Source organism: Periplaneta americana, unplaced genomic scaffold (genome assembly GCF_040183065.1).
Source record: "Periplaneta americana isolate PAMFEO1 unplaced genomic scaffold, P.americana_PAMFEO1_priV1 scaffold_24, whole genome shotgun sequence".
Taxonomy (NCBI): domain Eukaryota; kingdom Metazoa; phylum Arthropoda; class Insecta; order Blattodea; family Blattidae; genus Periplaneta; species Periplaneta americana.
In genome coordinates, this window is record NW_027185505.1 from 1,590,910 (window position 1) to 1,610,157 (window position 19,248).

Genomic DNA, 19,248 nt, shown 5'->3' on the forward strand with positions numbered 1-19,248 from the left:
GTCTCCCGGAGTCGGCTCATTCGCGGTCTGTCTCCCACAAATACCCCACAAGAATGCCATCGTTGAGGAATGCACATACATGTCATAGACCAGAACCCGACACATACAATTAATAATCCACCTTCATCTACAACGAGAGGAAATCGAAATCAAACACCCCACCCACAACATAACGTACCAGCGAACATCACTCCGACTGCTGGATAGCTGAAGTCAAAATGCCAACGCCCAAACACAAGGATAACAACAATATAAACAAATTGTGACTGCCCTCACCACTGCTTAGTGATGCATGATAGCTACCGTTGAATAACTAAACAATAAATAAATACATTCAAAATTCACGCAAGCCCAGTAAATAATTTACATCACAAATAGTTCATGGTTACTCCTCAAATAACAACAAATCAGAACTTAAAATCTGCTTCTTAAATCTTCTTTCTTACTTTCTACCCACCTGTCTTCTTTCCACGTCTCAACCTCAATCTCATAAAAGCCCTAAATATCCAACATTCTAATAACACTGCACTCACAAGCACTCACGGTCGAAGAGGGCATTGTAATGTAAGACCCTAAAACGACCGCTGGCTCTGCCAGCAATCAACTCTGACACCGGGCGAGGCGTCGTTCTTGTAGTTAAACAGCTGCAAGTAGGAGTAGCATCATGTCGGGTCGTGGAAAGGGAGGCAAGGTGAAGGGAAAGTCAAAGTCTCGATCCAGCCGTGCTGGGTTGCAGTTCCCGGTAGGCCGTATCCACCGTCTTTTGCGTAAGGGCAATTACGCAGAGCGAGTTGGTGCCGGTGCGCCAGTCTACCTGGCCGCGGTGATGGAGTACCTGGCGGCCGAAGTTCTCGAGTTGGCTGGCAACGCAGCTCGTGACAACAAGAAGACTAGGATCATTCCTCGTCACTTACAGCTCGCCATTCGCAACGACGAGGAGCTGAACAAACTCCTGTCCGGCGTCACCATCGCCCAGGGTGGTGTGTTGCCCAACATCCAGGCGGTTCTCCTCCCGAAGAAAACCGAGAAGAAGGCTTAAGCCCCTTCTCCGTAAAACGGCCCTTTTAAGGGCCCCACTAACCTCACAAAAGTCAGAAATAGCCAGTATTGTTAATCCTCTCTCACGGCTTCGTAATGTAATTTCATTACGCGTGTCAACTTTCTCTCTCTCTCTATACCGGTGGGCTGATTTAATATCATCATTCTGTAATTTTGTGCTCTGAACGATGTCGTTGTCCCAGGTTCGCACTGAAGTACTTGAAACCGTTGTACATTTACTAGGCTATTGTGTGATAACACATTATACTGATGCATATAGAAAGGTTTCATTATTATTATATAATTTAACACAATACGAATTAAATTAGATGATGATGCCAAAGTACATAGTTGGCTTCGAAATTTATGTAATATATTTCTATCATATTAGAGTAATGGAGATTATCGTGAAAATAATCACAAGTCCCCTTCTTTGGTGCCCATCGTGGTTTTAGACATATACGTTTGAATATACTAGTTTACTTTACTACATACTACGAATGAAACTAATTTTGAATAAGAAATCGATAACTGGTGAACAACTTACGGCGTTATAATAGAGTTCCTAATGCGTTTGTTTGTTGGTGCACATATTGGCCGCACGCGCAGGAACCCCAATACTGAGATGATGACATGACCTTCTCGTAGGAATCGAAGGCTTTGACAATTTGCGTTCGAATTTCCCCTCTCTCTGTCGTTTCGTTCGAACCGAAATGACGCAAGCTATACGTGGAAGTTGTCTGACAGGACGAAGTCCTGTGTTCTGACATGCGATGTGTACCTCTTCTCCCCAGTGTTTACCACACTGGATTCCTATGACCTAAAAGTTGGCATTGCAAAAACGTGGTGATGTGATGTTCAGTATGTGTCAATCCCCTCGGTTCCTTGTTACGGTCTGGTGAGCATTGCCTACCTGCGTTGTCATATTACCCACCAATTCTTCGGACAGTGATTATTGACTTACAGAAGTTTACAGTAACAGGTAACATAATCCGAGGAGCAAGGCTTCACAGAGGAATCCGGTCTTTCCACTTGATATACCAAGCGTTGGGGTCAGACCCATTTGAAAAACGGAGAGGCATTTCTTACAACGTCTTTTGCTGATACTGAAGTGCCCCTACGAAATAAGTTCTGTTTTCCGCACTGGCCTGTTGAGCTAGTGGTCACACAGTAAAGGTGAATTAAATTAATCTCGACAACTACTGCCCTTTTTAGACGGATTTTATGGCCCTGAAAAGGGCCGTTTTGCCGACGGATTCGGCAGCAGACGTGTGTAGGCAGTCTAACCGCCGAACCCGTAGAGAGTCCTCCCCTGCCTCTTCAAGGCGTATACCACGTCCATGGCCGTGACTGTCTTCCGCTTCGCGTGCTCGGTGTATGTTACAGCGTCACGGATTACGTTCTCCAGAAAGACCTTGAGAACACCTCTCGTCTCCTCGTAGATGAGGCCGGAGATACGCTTTACGCCTCCACGTCGGGCGAGACGACGAATGGCCGGCTTCGTGATGCCCTGAATATTATCTCGGAGAACCTTCCTGTGGCGCTTCGCTCCACCTTTGCCAAGACCCTTGCCTCCCTTGCCGCGTCCAGTCATGTTGCTCGTGTGACGAAGGTTAAAAGTGATCTCGACGGCGGGTCATTTTTTGGTTTATATACTAAAACCCGCGGACCAATCACATTACGGAAGGGGCGTGGCTTCTCAACGGGCGAAGACATAAATACCCCTCTTGGGGGCAGCGGGGGCGACTGTATTGCGTCAACTTGGGTTGCGAGGACTAAGGAGTAAGCGATGGCACGTACGAAGCAAACTGCGCGTAAGTCCACGGGAGGCAAGGCTCCACGAAAGCAGCTGGCAACGAAGGCCGCTAGGAAGAGCGCACCGGCTACTGGAGGCGTGAAGAAACCCCATCGATACCGCCCTGGTACAGTTGCTCTTCGCGAGATCCGTCGTTACCAGAAGAGCACCGAGCTCCTCATCCGCAAGCTGCCTTTCCAGCGCTTGGTGCGTGAAATCGCTCAGGATTTCAAAACCGACCTCCGTTTCCAGAGCTCAGCCGTAATGGCCTTGCAGGAGGCAAGCGAGGCATACCTCGTCGGTCTCTTCGAGGATACCAACCTTTGCGCCATCCACGCCAAGCGCGTGACCATTATGCCCAAGGATATTCAGCTGGCTAGGCGCATCCGCGGCGAGAGGGCTTGAATTAACAAAGGTACTCCTGCCCGCAAAAAGGCCCTTTTCAGGGCCACTAGTTATTTCTCGGAAGAGCCGGTTGTACCGTACTCCAGGTCTCGTTCCTACTACCCTCAGTTCAAGGTCACCTCAATAATATAAATGGTTTCTCCCTTTCCATTCCTCACCGTATCAGCATTTTCCCACAGCCTGTTTGACAAATATCGCAATGTATCCTATAGGTTAATAAACAATTTTTTAATAGAACGATGGATAACAAAGTTTCTTAGGAAAATTAAAAAAAAATTTCACAGTTCTATAATATTGCACATTATATATATTTACCAAATTAAGGGTTAACGCCGCCGGGACGAGTGATCCTCCGTCCGACCGATCACAAGCGCCAAGGCTCAAAGTGGTCCAGAAAGCAAATCTAGCTGGACTAAAAATGTGACATATTTCCATGAAACTTCGCACTATAGTCACTACTGTATAAGAGGAGAAACTACCCCTTTATAGACGATGCGTTTTGACAAAAATTAGTGACTTGTCTCATATATAATATATTGTTTTAATGAAACTTTACACAGTACTTACATGTAGCTCGTTTATACTATATTGGATACAAAATGTGATTATGATTGTATAAGAGTAGCTACTTGTCTCCTATCTAACATTTTTTACTTTCACGAAACTATAACTGTGACTCATTATTTTCGATAGTACAGACGTGGTCTGCTTAGGAAAGGACAAGCGGAAGACTGTGACCTTTGTGACCTCGGGTGGGTATTACGATAACATTTATAACCGTCACCCTGATAAGCATCCGAGCAGCTTATTTCAAAAAGGAGTTTGAATACAAACAATTCCTTCAATCTACTACGATTATTACAATAACTGATTTCATTAATCTCCTCTCTTCTTTAGCAAAATATAAATTACCTTCAATTGGTCGATTCAGCAAACTTGTTCATAAAACTTATCGCTATTGCGTCACGTTTCGCAATTTTTCTAAAGTAAAAACAAAAACACGAACAAACGCCTACTCCTTTAACCTCATCGCTCTCTTATCTCTAGAATCCCGGGGGGTTGAGAACCTGAATTCTCTGTGGTGTGAAACAAAGCAACCCGCAGGAGCAATGACACGTTCAATTGTCCTAATAATAGAAAAAAAATTACACGTCATTTAGTGTATTCAGAACATTTTTACAGGACCGTGTAGGATATTCACTCTCCTGTCGAATAGTTTCGGCGGCTGGTAGGCGATACGCATTAATTAAAATAATACTTGCGTACCTTGTTCAGGACAGTGACTGTGCTACTTTCTTTCTTTCTTTCTTTCTTTCTTTCTTTCTTTCTTTCTTTCTTTCTTTCCTTTATTTGTAGCTTATTGATGACACCAGATGCCATAACGGAAATGCCGTGATGGTATGTTTGTTTAATATTCAAAATCAAGTGACAGACGCTATTTGACTTTGCGGTGGAGGGGATAGGGACCTGATCTCGGATGTTCCGAGAGATGCCGGCGCACAGTTGTCCAGAACGCAAAACTATGTAAGAAAATCAACTTCATCATAACCGAAGTTTAAGTAATATCTAGGCTTAAACAAAAGCTAGGCATTGTGCACAACAGCATACAAAACATCAATATCAGTAAGAGGTGGGACAAAACATGAGTTTTTTTTTTAAAGTCACGCTCTTCAGTTGATTTTTGTTCGTGGGGTCAGTGGCTGTTTTATACTGTTAAACCTTCCCTTATGGAGGTCATAGGACAAGATGTGTACTTTCATTTAATACGCGAAAAGCAATCTATAATACGTTAGCATTCATTTAATTGGCACGTTTACTGAGATTTGTGCAACTAGTTTTTTTTTTTTTTTTTTTTTTTACGACATATTTAACAGGCTGTGCATTACAAGTAAACCTGAGTTAACTTTCAATTCTTCTACCCACACATTAATCAAATATTAAACTCTATACGGCTTAAAATTTAGCTGCTACATCCTGCAAACTTAGATGTTATATTCATCTCTTGGTGGCGCTTTACGAATTCGACAGCAGCCACTTTTCAGAGTCTGGATGAAGGAGCTTAATTTCTCCAAGAAAAATTCAACACTTCTTGAACATATAATGAACAACTAAATTATGGAGTATATCCATGAATCTAGCATTTTGTTACCAACTGCGAAAAATATGGCAGGCTAGTCATCTTTTAGGAGCATAATTTCTATTAAAACATTAAAAATTATCAGAAAAACTAATTTTTCCCTAATTCCCTAATTACACGAGCATAATTCGTTTTTGCATAGATGCGTATAAAATTTCATGGAAATATGTTACATAGGGGAGAAATTATTAACTCTGTATAAATGTAGCCTCTAAACACAAGAAGTAGATTCCCATATAAAAACCATTATCTGAATTTATGCTACCTGTAACTATACTGTGTGAAATATAATGTAAATATTTCAGTTAAGATAGAAATTATTAATTTAGTCTATAAAGCACTTCCGATACAACTCTTCACACAATAATAATAATAATAATAATAATAATAATAATAATAATAATAATAATAATAATAATAATAATAATAAATAATTCTGAGCTTCAGTGCAAGAACTCTTTAACCCTCACACAGCTTGTTCTGAGAAAAATCAGTATTAAAGAAATTTATACACATTAAACAAATTGTAATGCTATATGTTGTCATGTCTCTTCTATCCCTCACGTGGAAACTTAGGCTTACACAGCAGCAAGAATAAGATAACAACGTTATTATCATCTGTCCTTTTATGGCTATACAGTTTTTGCAGTGAACTACAGAATTATTAACTATTATTATTACAGACCTGTTATTTTTTTCACTTTTTTCACACACACACACACACACACACACACACACACACACACACACACACATCTATTATACTAAACATAAACCCACAAGAGAAAACAATACTTGTATTAACTGTAAACATTTTTCTTCCTTTCTTTATTTTTAGCAGAATCCTCCATTTCACCCTTTATCTCACTAGATGCGCTTCCCGCAGACATTCTTCATTATATGTTTCACACACCACTTCGTAACACTTGCAGCGGTTGACTTTTGTTTTCTTGTCTTTTTCTCTAGGGTATATTGTACATAGTGCTCGGTATCGGTGCTCGTTCACGTGATATTTTACCTTTGTTTTTCTTGCTAACTCCTGCCAATTTTTCTGATATTTCCCGTAGTTGATTGGTCAAGTACTGCGGATTGATTCCCGGTTATAACAAACACACCTACACTACATTCCAATGATTTCTGACTCGTTACTGCACATTTTAGAAACACTGTACGAAAGCACACACAGTCTCTCGTAAATCAACAGGTTACAACAGAGACTTACACTTGCAAACGCGTGGGGATTTCAGAAAATTTCTTACTATTTCAGTACCTTTAACTGTACAACAGATTTTGTTTTCTCGAAAAAGAAAGGTCAACGTTACTATTGACAAAAGACAGAAACGTACGATTACAATACCTTTATTTTAAACAATCTTAGAGGTGGTCTGGGAATTCCTAAACTCACCACGCGACTACTTAACCCTAGACAGGTAATCATCACTGTACTCATGTTAAAGGTAAGCATTCGTAATTTTTACTACTCACATTTTAATTAACTGAAATCAACTCAATATCACACATTTAACAACTTTTACACATTTCGTAGCCATTAGTGTTCATTTAATTTTAAGTTTGTCATAAAGTCTTTACGTTCATGTTATTGTCCTATTTACAATTAGTGCAAACAACAGCGCGATGTTCTCTGCAGAACCCCTTTTTGCAAAGTCCACAAAATGTTGTCATCATTCTCCTCTTCTTTGCAGGACATTTATAGCAAACAGTACGTTCACCATCTGGCTGCATTACCTGGCATTGTTGTTGCACAGCAATGTTCAGATGTTCTTCAATTGTTGCCCGCAGAGATCGGTGTAAAGTAGGACGTGCAAAGCGGTGCTGCATCCACGGTTTTGTCAGCTCTTCACACAATTGGAAAATGAATTGTTTTCTTGATATTGTTTTCTGAGTTCTTCTAACTATAAATTATCCATGAATTTATACTTGCAATATTTAGCATGTTGTAAAATATTGCTAGTGGCCAGCGCCTCGTCTTTCTATTGCAGGAAAGATTGTGGCACATTTGACATAGTGTATCTACACCACCTTTAGTCCCATTGTAAATAATAATAATAATAATAATAATAATAATAATAATAATAATAATAATAATAATAATAATAATAATAAAGGCTTTACATATAACGTGTTGCTTACTGTTGTCATTGCAGTCCACGTCGGTGGGGGTGGGGGGGTTTCTTTCTCCTCCTCCTTCCTCTAGAAAGAGCAGTTACCAGGGTCTAAGGAAGTGAATGCCCTTTTCTTTCTGGGCTCATCCCTACATTTGTCTTAGCTCCTTAGGGAAAACCACGGAAAACCCTCAGGCTTGCGAATAGACTGAATGAATGAGAGGAGAAACTTTAAAGGTACGTGAAAACACGTCCATGCAAGGGAGTTGGGACTGTGAAAAATTGAATATGTGAAATCCAAGACTGTATTTGCCAGGCGAGCAAAGAAGAAGAAGAAGAAGAAAGGCTTACGTATGACGTGTGGCTTACTGTTGTCATTGCAGTCCGCGTCGGCCAGCGGTGGGAGGGGGGGGGTCAATATACCTGCACATATCAGTTCAAATTATAAAAACCTCTTAATGCTACTGCGGTACTATTCCATTGCCGAACACAATATGAAGAAATTAGCAGATCCCTGAACTGAACTCTTATTACTCTGAAATTACCGCGCAGTACAATTATAGCTATGACGCATTGCAAGCGTTAGTCACCATATCGATTTGCTAAGCAAATTTTATCCCTTTAGAGCATGTCCCCCCCCCCCTCCTCCTCCATATCAGCCAACAACATACTGGATGAAGAAGACTCCTGCAAAAGGGACGAATTAAGATTTAATTTTATTTTAATGATAGACTAACATTGCAAAGTTCCAAAATAATTTTTTGCATTCCTTCATTACACTAGTCGTACAAAATTGCGGTCGTATCTCGTACTATCTATACTAATAATAAATCTGTAGCCGAAATTTTTCTGGTAAGTTTCGATTTTCCAAAAGTAATTGGTCCTAACATATATAATTAACCACCCTGAAACCGAAAATCGCATTTTTGAAAATTTTGTTTGTATGTCTGTCTGTATGTTTGTTACCTTTTCACGCGATAATGGCTGAACCGATTTATATGAAAACTGGAATATAAATTAAGTTTGTTGTAACTTAGATTTTAGGCTATATGGCATTCGAAATACTTTATTTAAAAGGGGGGTTATAAGGGGGCCTTAATTAAATAAATCGAAATATCTCGCTTATTATTGATATTTGAGAAAAAATGTTACATAACAGATGTTCCTTTAAAAATGATTTCCGTTAAGTTTTATTTTTTTACAACATTTTGATAGGACTGATATTTAATGAGATAAATGAGTTTTAAAATTAAAATAACGCTATCTAAGACGGTGCAATGAATTAAGAACAAATGACTTCGTCTATAAGGGGCCTTGGACAACAACAATCGAAACAGGGGCCTTGGACATCAACAAACAATCGAAAGCTATTAAACATAGCCTACAGGGAATGTTTCTGTGTTTGTATGAAGTAATATCACAAGCTCGTAAATTAACTGATTTGTATAATTAGTTATTATTTCACCATTGGAAACTGTAGTTTCTCTAGATGGACATAATGCTATAATGTTATTACAGTAACGTCTGAGTAAATCGAGGACAGGTAAGATTAAAATAGCTTCTTATGCACAGAAAATTTGATAGGCTATTTTGTACATTCGTTTTCTGTATTTCTTAAAATAATATTTATGTACACGCATTTTAATCTCAGAGAATTAACGAACAACGAGAGTGTATTGATTTAGTATGCAGTAATAGTACTTTAGCTTGGCAATCCATTATTTTAATAATTCATATTTTAACTATGCTCAATTGAATCGTGTTAAAATACATAAAATATATATGCAATAAATGCAGTGCTAAAAAAAAATTGGGTAATATGCGAAGCAGATTATCTTGCGCTGTTGTAAAAGTTGTTCCATGGATCAGTCGTCCTATTTTAATTATGTAATTACTTTATATTTATTTCTAACAGGTGGAGCGGAGCGAACGGGTACGGCTAGCTAACAATAAGTGAGAACTTACAATACAACAACGACAACAACAACAACAGCTGATAATCTGAAAGGGAACATAGTAATTTGGGGTGAATTAAAATGCAGCTTCCATTCGTTTAAAATTTCTTTAAATTTTAACTAAATATTAATGTAGATATTACCTCTAAAGGTAAATGGGGGCATGTTTCACAACGCTAACAAATTACAAATTAACAATATACAATTAACAACGGAAATATTACATATGCTTGTTAACTGTGTTTCACAATGCAATCTTATTCACTTGTATGTTTTAACGAACTTTACAAAATCGGCGAAACAAACTTACAAATACGCATAATTGGTTGAACAAAATCGCCAACGACAGTTTACAAAAATCACTAAGGATCAGAGGTAAAGTAGCTGTAATTTTAGAACTATCGATGGACATGTTTATATTTTTTTATATATATTTTATTTAGATTTTGCTACATCGGCGACAACGGAGTTTCGCGGCATGCAATTGGTCGAGCATACCAATGCATTAATTAGCCTACGACTTAACTGACGAAAGTTAGCGCGAAATTCATTCAAATAATTGATAAATAATGGATTTGACCCACGTAGTTATATGCAGTTGATAGAGCAGCTAACATGTCCATCCATTAAAATCAACTTCGCTCTCTGCTGGTCCATCAGTATATTTTATTGTTTCATCCATAACCTCGCCAACATTAGGGAACCCAGCAGGAGGAGCATAAAAATCCTTTGCCCGAGTAAGCACATTCGGTGATCAATAACCCGCCTCGAGTTTTTTCAATCTTGTAACAACATCAACTACCATGTGTGAACTTTTGCACACTGTAATCTTATAAATTCCGTTCTTATCTGCTAACGCAGGGAACTGAGAGCTACTATGCAACCAATGCAGTTCTCGCTTTGTGGTTAGGGCACCACTTTTCCCTTTCAGATGTTGCATGTGATGTCCCATATCTTGTAGGAGAGATTACAGCGAAATGGGATTCGGAACGACTTCAGAATACTGCGTAAGTAATGCCGACATTGCATTATTAAGTGATTGGTTTTCGGTGCAAAGTTTTTCTTCTTTAAGTGCGAGTATTTATTAAATACGTTCCTCGTATATAAGAACTAACGCGGTATTCTGAAGTATAGCGCGGGATTCATTCGAAACCTTTCATTAATATTCGTACAATGATACGAACGTGGCCGGAAAATTCTACGTTAGGCCTAAATGCAAAATCTTCGTCTGAGTCGCTAGAACTACTCAATAACATCACAACTGCTTCAGTGTAATTCTTAATGGTACCCTGTTACTATAAAATTGATTTTATACATATGTGTTTATTTTTTTCATTCACAATTAGAAGCTATTTCAACAGGGCTACTGTAGAAAATGTGCTAACTTCACTAGTAAAGTTTAGTTTACACGTTTGTAAAATTACTCCTTCGTTGTGAAACAAACATATCACTTGTAAAGAGCGCAAAATTTCATTCGTAAAGATTTGATTTCCTTTGTACAGTCCACCTTTACAAACAAAGATTGTGAAACAGAAGTTTACAAACAGAGTTCACAATTTCCAAAGATTGTAAACTTTGTGAAACACCCCACTGGTGAATCAGCACGCCGAGCTCGATCGAAATACAACCAGTTACTATTATTTCCCTATCGTTTTTTGACATTTGATTCCGCGTCCTACCTCTTTCATTCGTTACTAACCAACAACGCCAATAGCAGAAGGTAACGCAAAAACAGTCACCGGTTCCCCGATGCATGGCTTTCTCTCTCAATGTCAACTGAGAGTTAAAAATATTCATTATAATATGCACTTTCCACTCACTCCTCAGAATGTCTTCTTTATTTTTATTTATTTATTTTTTAAGATATGTGAGCTACGTACTGTATGTCTGATGTTTTGCCATCGTACATTCAAATATTTATATTCACTGTACAGTACAGCGAACTGTTTATACTTACTGTACATGCTATAACTACTTCTCCCAACTCCGCTATTGCTATATTTCCTAAACTAAACGCTGATATTGAAATAACGCCTGGTCTGATAATGCAGTCTGTTTAAATTTCTACCGACCAAGTTCTGCCCTTCATCATGGGAAAACAACGAGCTTCTTTAAAGGATACAACTACTAGGACAGAGATATTTTCATTATGGAATTTGTACTACCCACTGAAATGTAGTAACTAATGGGATTTTAATTAGCCATATATGTACAGTATATTACATTCTTTACCTAAAATGTCTCTAACTTCTAGGGAGAGCGCGAGGTACGTTCACAATCCCCTGAATACATATTCCCTTCTTCGAGAAAACGCAGAGAAGTGAACCGTCTCATATGAATATGCTACCAGTCATAAGTTTCAATACGGAGCTGCAAGTACTTAAGAATTATCAATTACTCTACAATTATGCAGCGGCGTCATCATCCAAGCTATAGCTGGAATAGGGAAGGGAACATAATATCCCATAAGTCTTATTAGAACACGCTGGAAATAGTGACGTAAAAAAAAAAATCGCCAACGGCACGTGGTGTTCCCAAGCGGTCACCCATCCAAGTACTGACCACGCCCAATGTTGCTTGACTTCGGTGATCGGACGAGAACCGGTATTTTCAACATGGTATGGCCGTTGCCGATGAAACTGCGTAATCTGTAGGCACTTGAGGACGATGGGATTGGGGTGCACTCGATAAAACCTGCACTCGCTCACACACACACGTAAACTGCCTGCTTAGACTCTGTACCTAAATTACCAAGCTCGTTGGATGTCATTGGGATAGATGATAAATCTATCTATCAACGGCAGTTTGGTTACGTTTCAACGTCACACACTGCTGGATTGACACGGGATTAATAAAACAGCTAGTCGGCATTCTAAGTTAAGCCACAGGTGGATTGTTGTTCAACAGCGGAGCCTCCTTTCAACCACATGGTTGTGGAACTGTAGTCGGATTTTCGACATCATTTTCATGCCATACTACGGAACTTCACACAAACTTCAATTCACTTCTTGCACCGGCGGCTACTACGAATGGACTGAAGCTCGCTACTGACTAGGGGGGGGGGGACATTTGTCTCTTGATGGATTACGTGACAGATATATAAAGTATCAGTCGTATGTTATGAACCCGAGTTTCAATAAAGATAGATTACCCGTATGTCCACAGATTCTCAGTAGTGGCCTGCGGAAGGATTATGCCCGCGGTCGACAAGTTACCTTCTAAGTTGTTTTCCCTCAACAATTAATGCTGCCAAGTGAGTAGGAATGACACCGCGCTCTCATATAAGTCGTACGAAACTATTAAGGAAACGAATTTGCCTCGTGGATCCAAGTCTCCCATGGACTGCCTATAATGTATTATCTATCCTAGAAGTGTTATCGGGGTGATTATTTAAATTTTCACTCGGTGGGAACCGCTGTTGTTCTTCATTCATCTACTCTGTTATGAATAACTTGTGGCCCTTAAAAGGGCCGGTTGCTGATTCCCTAGCAAGCACTCCCGCTTACTTGGAACTAGTGTATTTTGTGACGGCCTTGGTCCCTTCACTGACGGCGTGCTTGGCCAGCTCACCGGGTAGCAGGAGACGGACGGCTGTCTGGATCTCCCGACTGGTGATGGTCGACCGCTTGTTGTAATGCGCGAGCCGCGAAGCTTCCGCGGCGATGCGCTCGAAGATGTCGTTAACGAAGCTGTTCATGATGCTCATAGCCTTTGAACTGATTCCCGTGTCTGGGTGAACTTGTTTCAGAACCTTGTAGATGTAAATGGCGTAGCTCTCCTTCCTCTTGCGCTTCTTCTTCTTATCGCCCTTCGAAATATTCTTCTGGGCCTTGCCGGCCTTCTTGGCAGCCTTTCCGGAAGCTTTGGGGGGCATGGTGCTCGTCTGATGATGAGCCCGGAGGGAGAAAAATATTTAAGTCGCAGGGACAATGCCGTACTGCCTTCCCAGTGCGAGCCAATAGAAACAGCGCAAACGTTTGTGACTTTACGATTGGTCCGCTGTCGATTATTGACGTTGGCGTAAAAGTGAAGGTTACCGTGGGCGAGGCGTCGTTCTTGTAGTTAAACAGCTGCAAGTAGGAGTAGCATCATGTCGGGTCGTGGAAAGGGAGGCAAGGTGAAGGGAAAGTCAAAGTCTCGATCCAGCCGTGCTGGGTTGCAGTTCCCGGTAGGCCGTATCCACCGTCTTTTGCGTAAGGGCAATTACGCAGAGCGAGTTGGTGCCGGTGCGCCAGTCTACCTGGCCGCGGTGATGGAGTACCTGGCGGCCGAAGTTCTCGAGTTGGCTGGCAACGCAGCTCGTGACAACAAGAAGACTAGGATCATTCCTCGTCACTTACAGCTCGCCATTCGCAACGACGAGGAGCTGAACAAACTCCTGTCCGGCGTCACCATCGCCCAGGGTGGTGTGTTGCCCAACATCCAGGCGGTTCTCCTCCCGAAGAAAACCGAGAAGAAGGCTTAAGCCCCTTCTCCGTAAAACGGCCCTTTTAAGGGCCCCACTAACCTCACAAAAGTCAGAAATAGCCAGTATTGTTAATCCTCTCTCACGGCTTCGTAATGTAATTTCATTACGCGTGTCAACTTTCTCTCTCTCTCTATACCGGTGGGCTGATTTAATATCATCATTCTGTAATTTTGTGCTCTGAACGATGTCGTTGTCCCAGGTTCGCACTGAAGTACTTGAAACCGTTGTACATTTACTAGGCTATTGTGTGATAACACATTATACTGATGCATATAGAAAGGTTTCATTATTATTATATAATTTAACACAATACGAATTAAATTAGATGATGATGCCAAAGTACATAGTTGGCTTCGAAATTTATGTAATATATTTCTATCATATTAGAGTAATGGAGATTATCGTGAAAATAATCACAAGTCCCCTTCTTTGGTGCCCATCGTGGTTTTAGACATATACGTTTGAATATACTAGTTTACTTTACTACATACTACGAATGAAACTAATTTTGAATAAGAAATCGATAACTGGTGAACAACTTACGGCGTTATAATAGAGTTCCTAATGCGTTTGTTTGTTGGTGCACATATTGGCCGCACGCGCAGGAACCCCAATACTGAGATGATGACATGACCTTCTCGTAGGAATCGAAGGCTTTGACAATTTGCGTTCGAATTTCCCCTCTCTCTGTCGTTTCGTTCGAACCGAAATGACGCAAGCTATACGTGGAAGTTGTCTGACAGGACGAAGTCCTGTGTTCTGACATGCGATGTGTACCTCTTCTCCCCAGTGTTTACCACACTGGATTCCTATGACCTAAAAGTTGGCATTGCAAAAACGTGGTGATGTGATGTTCAGTATGTGTCAATCCCCTCGGTTCCTTGTTACGGTCTGGTGAGCATTGCCTACCTGCGTTGTCATATTACCCACCAATTCTTCGGACAGTGATTATTGACTTACAGAAGTTTACAGTAACAGGTAACATAATCCGAGGAGCAAGGCTTCACAGAGGAATCCGGTCTTTCCACTTGATATACCAAGCGTTGGGGTCAGACCCATTTGAAAAACGGAGAGGCATTTCTTACAACGTCTTTTGCTGATACTGAAGTGCCCCTACGAAATAAGTTCTGTTTTCCGCACTGGCCTGTTGAGCTAGTGGTCACACAGTAAAGGTGAATTAAATTAATCTCGACAACTACTGCCCTTTTTAGACGGATTTTATGGCCCTGAAAAGGGCCGTTTTGCCGACGGATTCGGCAGCAGACGTGTGTAGGCAGTCTAACCGCCGAACCCGTAGAGAGTCCTCCCCTGCCTCTTCAAGGCGTATACCACGTCCATGGCCGTGACTGTCTTCCGCTTCGCGTGCTCGGTGTATGTTACAGCGTCACGGATTACGTTCTCCAGAAAGACCTTGAGAACACCTCTCGTCTCCTCGTAGATGAGGCCGGAGATACGCTTTACGCCTCCACGTCGGGCGAGACGACGAATGGCCGGCTTCGTGATGCCCTGAATATTATCTCGGAGAACCTTCCTGTGGCGCTTCGCTCCACCTTTGCCAAGACCCTTGCCTCCCTTGCCGCGTCCAGTCATGTTGCTCGTGTGACGAAGGTTAAAAGTGATCTCGACGGCGGGTCATTTTTTGGTTTATATACTAAAACCCGCGGACCAATCACATTACGGAAGGGGCGTGGCTTCTCAACGGGCGAAGACATAAATACCCCTCTTGGGGGCAGCGGGCGCGACTGTATTGCGTCAACTTGGGTTGCGAGGACTAAGGAGTAAGCGATGGCACGTACGAAGCAAACTGCGCGTAAGTCCACGGGAGGCAAGGCTCCACGAAAGCAGCTGGCAACGAAGGCCGCTAGGAAGAGCGCACCGGCTACTGGAGGCGTGAAGAAACCCCATCGATACCGCCCTGGTACAGTTGCTCTTCGCGAGATCCGTCGTTACCAGAAGAGCACCGAGCTCCTCATCCGCAAGCTGCCTTTCCAGCGCTTGGTGCGTGAAATCGCTCAGGATTTCAAAACCGACCTCCGTTTCCAGAGCTCAGCCGTAATGGCCTTGCAGGAGGCAAGCGAGGCATACCTCGTCGGTCTCTTCGAGGATACCAACCTTTGCGCCATCCACGCCAAGCGCGTGACCATTATGCCCAAGGATATTCAGCTGGCTAGGCGCATCCGCGGCGAGAGGGCTTGAATTAACAAAGGTACTCCTGCCCGCAAAAAGGCCCTTTTCAGGGCCACTAGTTATTTCTCGGAAGAGCCGGTTGTACCGTACTCCAGGTCTCGTTCCTACTACCCTCAGTTCAAGGTCACCTCAATAATATAAATGGTTTCTCCCTTTCCATTCCTCACCGTATCAGCATTTTCCCACAGCCTGTTTGACAAATATCGCAATGTATCCTATAGGTTAATAAACAATTTTTTAATAGAACGATGGATAACAAAGTTTCTTAGGAAAATTAAAAAAAAATTTCACAGTTCTATAATATTGCACATTATATATATTTACCAAATTAAGGGTTAACGCCGCCGGGACGAGTGATCCTCCGTCCGACCGATCACAAGCGCCAAGGCTCAAAGTGGTCCAGAAAGCAAATCTAGCTGGACTAAAAATGTGACATATTTCCATGAAACTTCGCACTATAGTCACTACTGTATAAGAGGAGAAACTACCCCTTTATAGACGATGCGTTTTGACAAAAATTAGTGACTTGTCTCATATATAATATATTGTTTTAATGAAACTTTACACAGTACTTACATGTAGCTCGTTTATACTATATTGGATACAAAATGTGATTATGATTGTATAAGAGTAGCTACTTGTCTCCTATCTAACATTTTTTACTTTCACGAAACTATAACTGTGACTCATTATTTTCGATAGTACAGACGTGGTCTGCTTAGGAAAGGACAAGCGGAAGACTGTGACCTTTGTGACCTCGGGTGGGTATTACGATAACATTTATAACCGTCACCCTGATAAGCATCCGAGCAGCTTATTTCAAAAAGGAGTTTGAATACAAACAATTCCTTCAATCTACTACGATTATTACAATAACTGATTTCATTAATCTCCTCTCTTCTTTAGCAAAATATAAATTACCTTCAATTGGTCGATTCAGCAAACTTGTTCATAAAACTTATCGCTATTGCGTCACGTTTCGCAATTTTTCTAAAGTAAAAACAAAAACACGAACAAACGCCTACTCCTTTAACCTCATCGCTCTCTTATCTCTAGAATCCCGGGGGGTTGAGAACCTGAATTCTCTGTGGTGTGAAACAAAGCAACCCGCAGGAGCAATGACACGTTCAATTGTCCTAATAATAGAAAAAAAATTACACGTCATTTAGTGTATTCAGAACATTTTTACAGGACCGTGTAGGATATTCACTCTCCTGTCGAATAGTTTCGGCGGCTGGTAGGCGATACGCATTAATTAAAATAATACTTGCGTACCTTGTTCAGGACAGTGACTGTGCTACTTTCTTTCTTTCTTTCTTTCTTTCTTTCTTTCTTTCTTTCTTTCTTTCCTTTATTTGTAGCTTATTGATGACACCAGATGCCATAACGGAAATGCCGTGATGGTATGTTTGTTTAATATTCAAAATCAAGTGACAGACGCTATTTGACTTTGCGGTGGAGGGGATAGGGACCTGATCTCGGATGTTCCGAGAGATGCCGGCGCACAGTTGTCCAGAACGCAAAACTATGTAAGAAAATCAACTTCATCATAACCGAAGTTTAAGTAATATCTAGGCTTAAACAAAAGCTAGGCATTGTGCACAACAGCATACAAAACATCAATATCAGTAAGAGGTGGGACAAAACATGAGTTTTTTTTTTAAAGTCACGCTCTTCAGTTGATTTTTGTTCGTGGGGTCAGTGGCTGTTTTATACTGTTAAACCTTCCCTTATGGAGGTCATAGGACAAGATGTGTACTTTCATTTAATACGCGAAAAGCAATCTATAATACGTTAGCATTCATTTAATTGGCACGTTTACTGAGATTTGTGCAACTAGTTTTTTTTTTTTTTTTTTTTTTTTACGACATATTTAACAGGCTGTGCATTACAAGTAAACCTGAGTTAACTTTCAATTCTTCTACCCACACATTAATCAAATATTAAACTCTATACGGCTTAAAATTTAGCTGCTACATCCTGCAAACTTAGATGTTATATTCATCTCTTGGTGGCGCTTTACGAATTCGACAGCAGCCACTTTTCAGAGTCTGGATGAAGGAGCTTAATTTCTCCAAGAAAAATTCAACACTTCTTGAACATATAATGAACAACTAAATTATGGAGTATATCCATGAATCTAGCATTTTGTTACCAACTGCGAAAAATATGGCAGGCTAGTCATCTTTTAGGAGCATAATTTCTATTAAAACATTAAAAATTATCAGAAAAACTAATTTTTCCCTAATTCCCTAATTACACGAGCATAATTCGTTTTTGCATAGATGCGTATAAAATTTCATGGAAATATGTTACATAGGGGAGAAATTATTAACTCTGTATAAATGTAGCCTCTAAACACAAGAAGTAGATTCCCATATAAAAACCATTATCTGAATTTATGCTACCTGTAACTATACTGTGTGAAATATAATGTAAATATTTCAGTTAAGATAGAAATTATTAATTTAGTCTATAAAGCACTTCCGATACAACTCTTCACACAATAATAATAATAATAATAATAATAATAATAATAATAATAATAATAATAATAATAATAATAAATAATTCTGAGCTTCAGTGCAAGAACTCTTTAACCCTCACACAGCTTGTTCTGAGAAAAATCAGTATTAAAGAAATTTATACACATTAAACAAATTGTAATGCTATATGTTGTCATGTCTCTTCTATCCCTCACGTGGAAACTTAGGCTTACACAGCAGCAAGAATAAGATAACAACGTTATTATCATCTGTCCTTTTATGGCTATACAGTTTTTGCAGTGAACTACAGAATTATTAACTATTATTATTACAGACCTGTTATTTTTTTCACTTTTTTCACACACACACACACACACACACACACACACACACACACACACACATCTATTATACTAAACATAAACCCACAAGAGAAAACAATACTTGTATTAACTGTAAACATTTTTCTTCCTTTCTTTATTTTTAGCAGAATCCTCCATTTCACCCTTTATCTCACTAGATGCGCTTCCCGCAGACATTCTTCATTATATGTTTCACACACCACTTCGTAACACTTGCAGCGGTTGACTTTTGTTTTCTTGTCTTTTTCTCTAGGGTATATTGTACATAGTGCTCGGTATCGGTGCTCGTTCA

General features: G+C 40.4%; 1 non-coding gene across 1 annotated transcript; it reads right to left on the reverse strand.

Annotated features, from left to right (window-relative positions):
• Positions 1-11,966: 11,966 nt before the first annotated feature.
• Positions 11,967-12,085, reverse strand: LOC138693897 (5S ribosomal RNA). The gene has a single exon (XR_011330583.1). It is a non-coding gene; the product is annotated as a 5S ribosomal RNA (ribosomal RNA).
• Between the last annotated feature and the right edge of the window lie 7,163 nt (positions 12,086-19,248).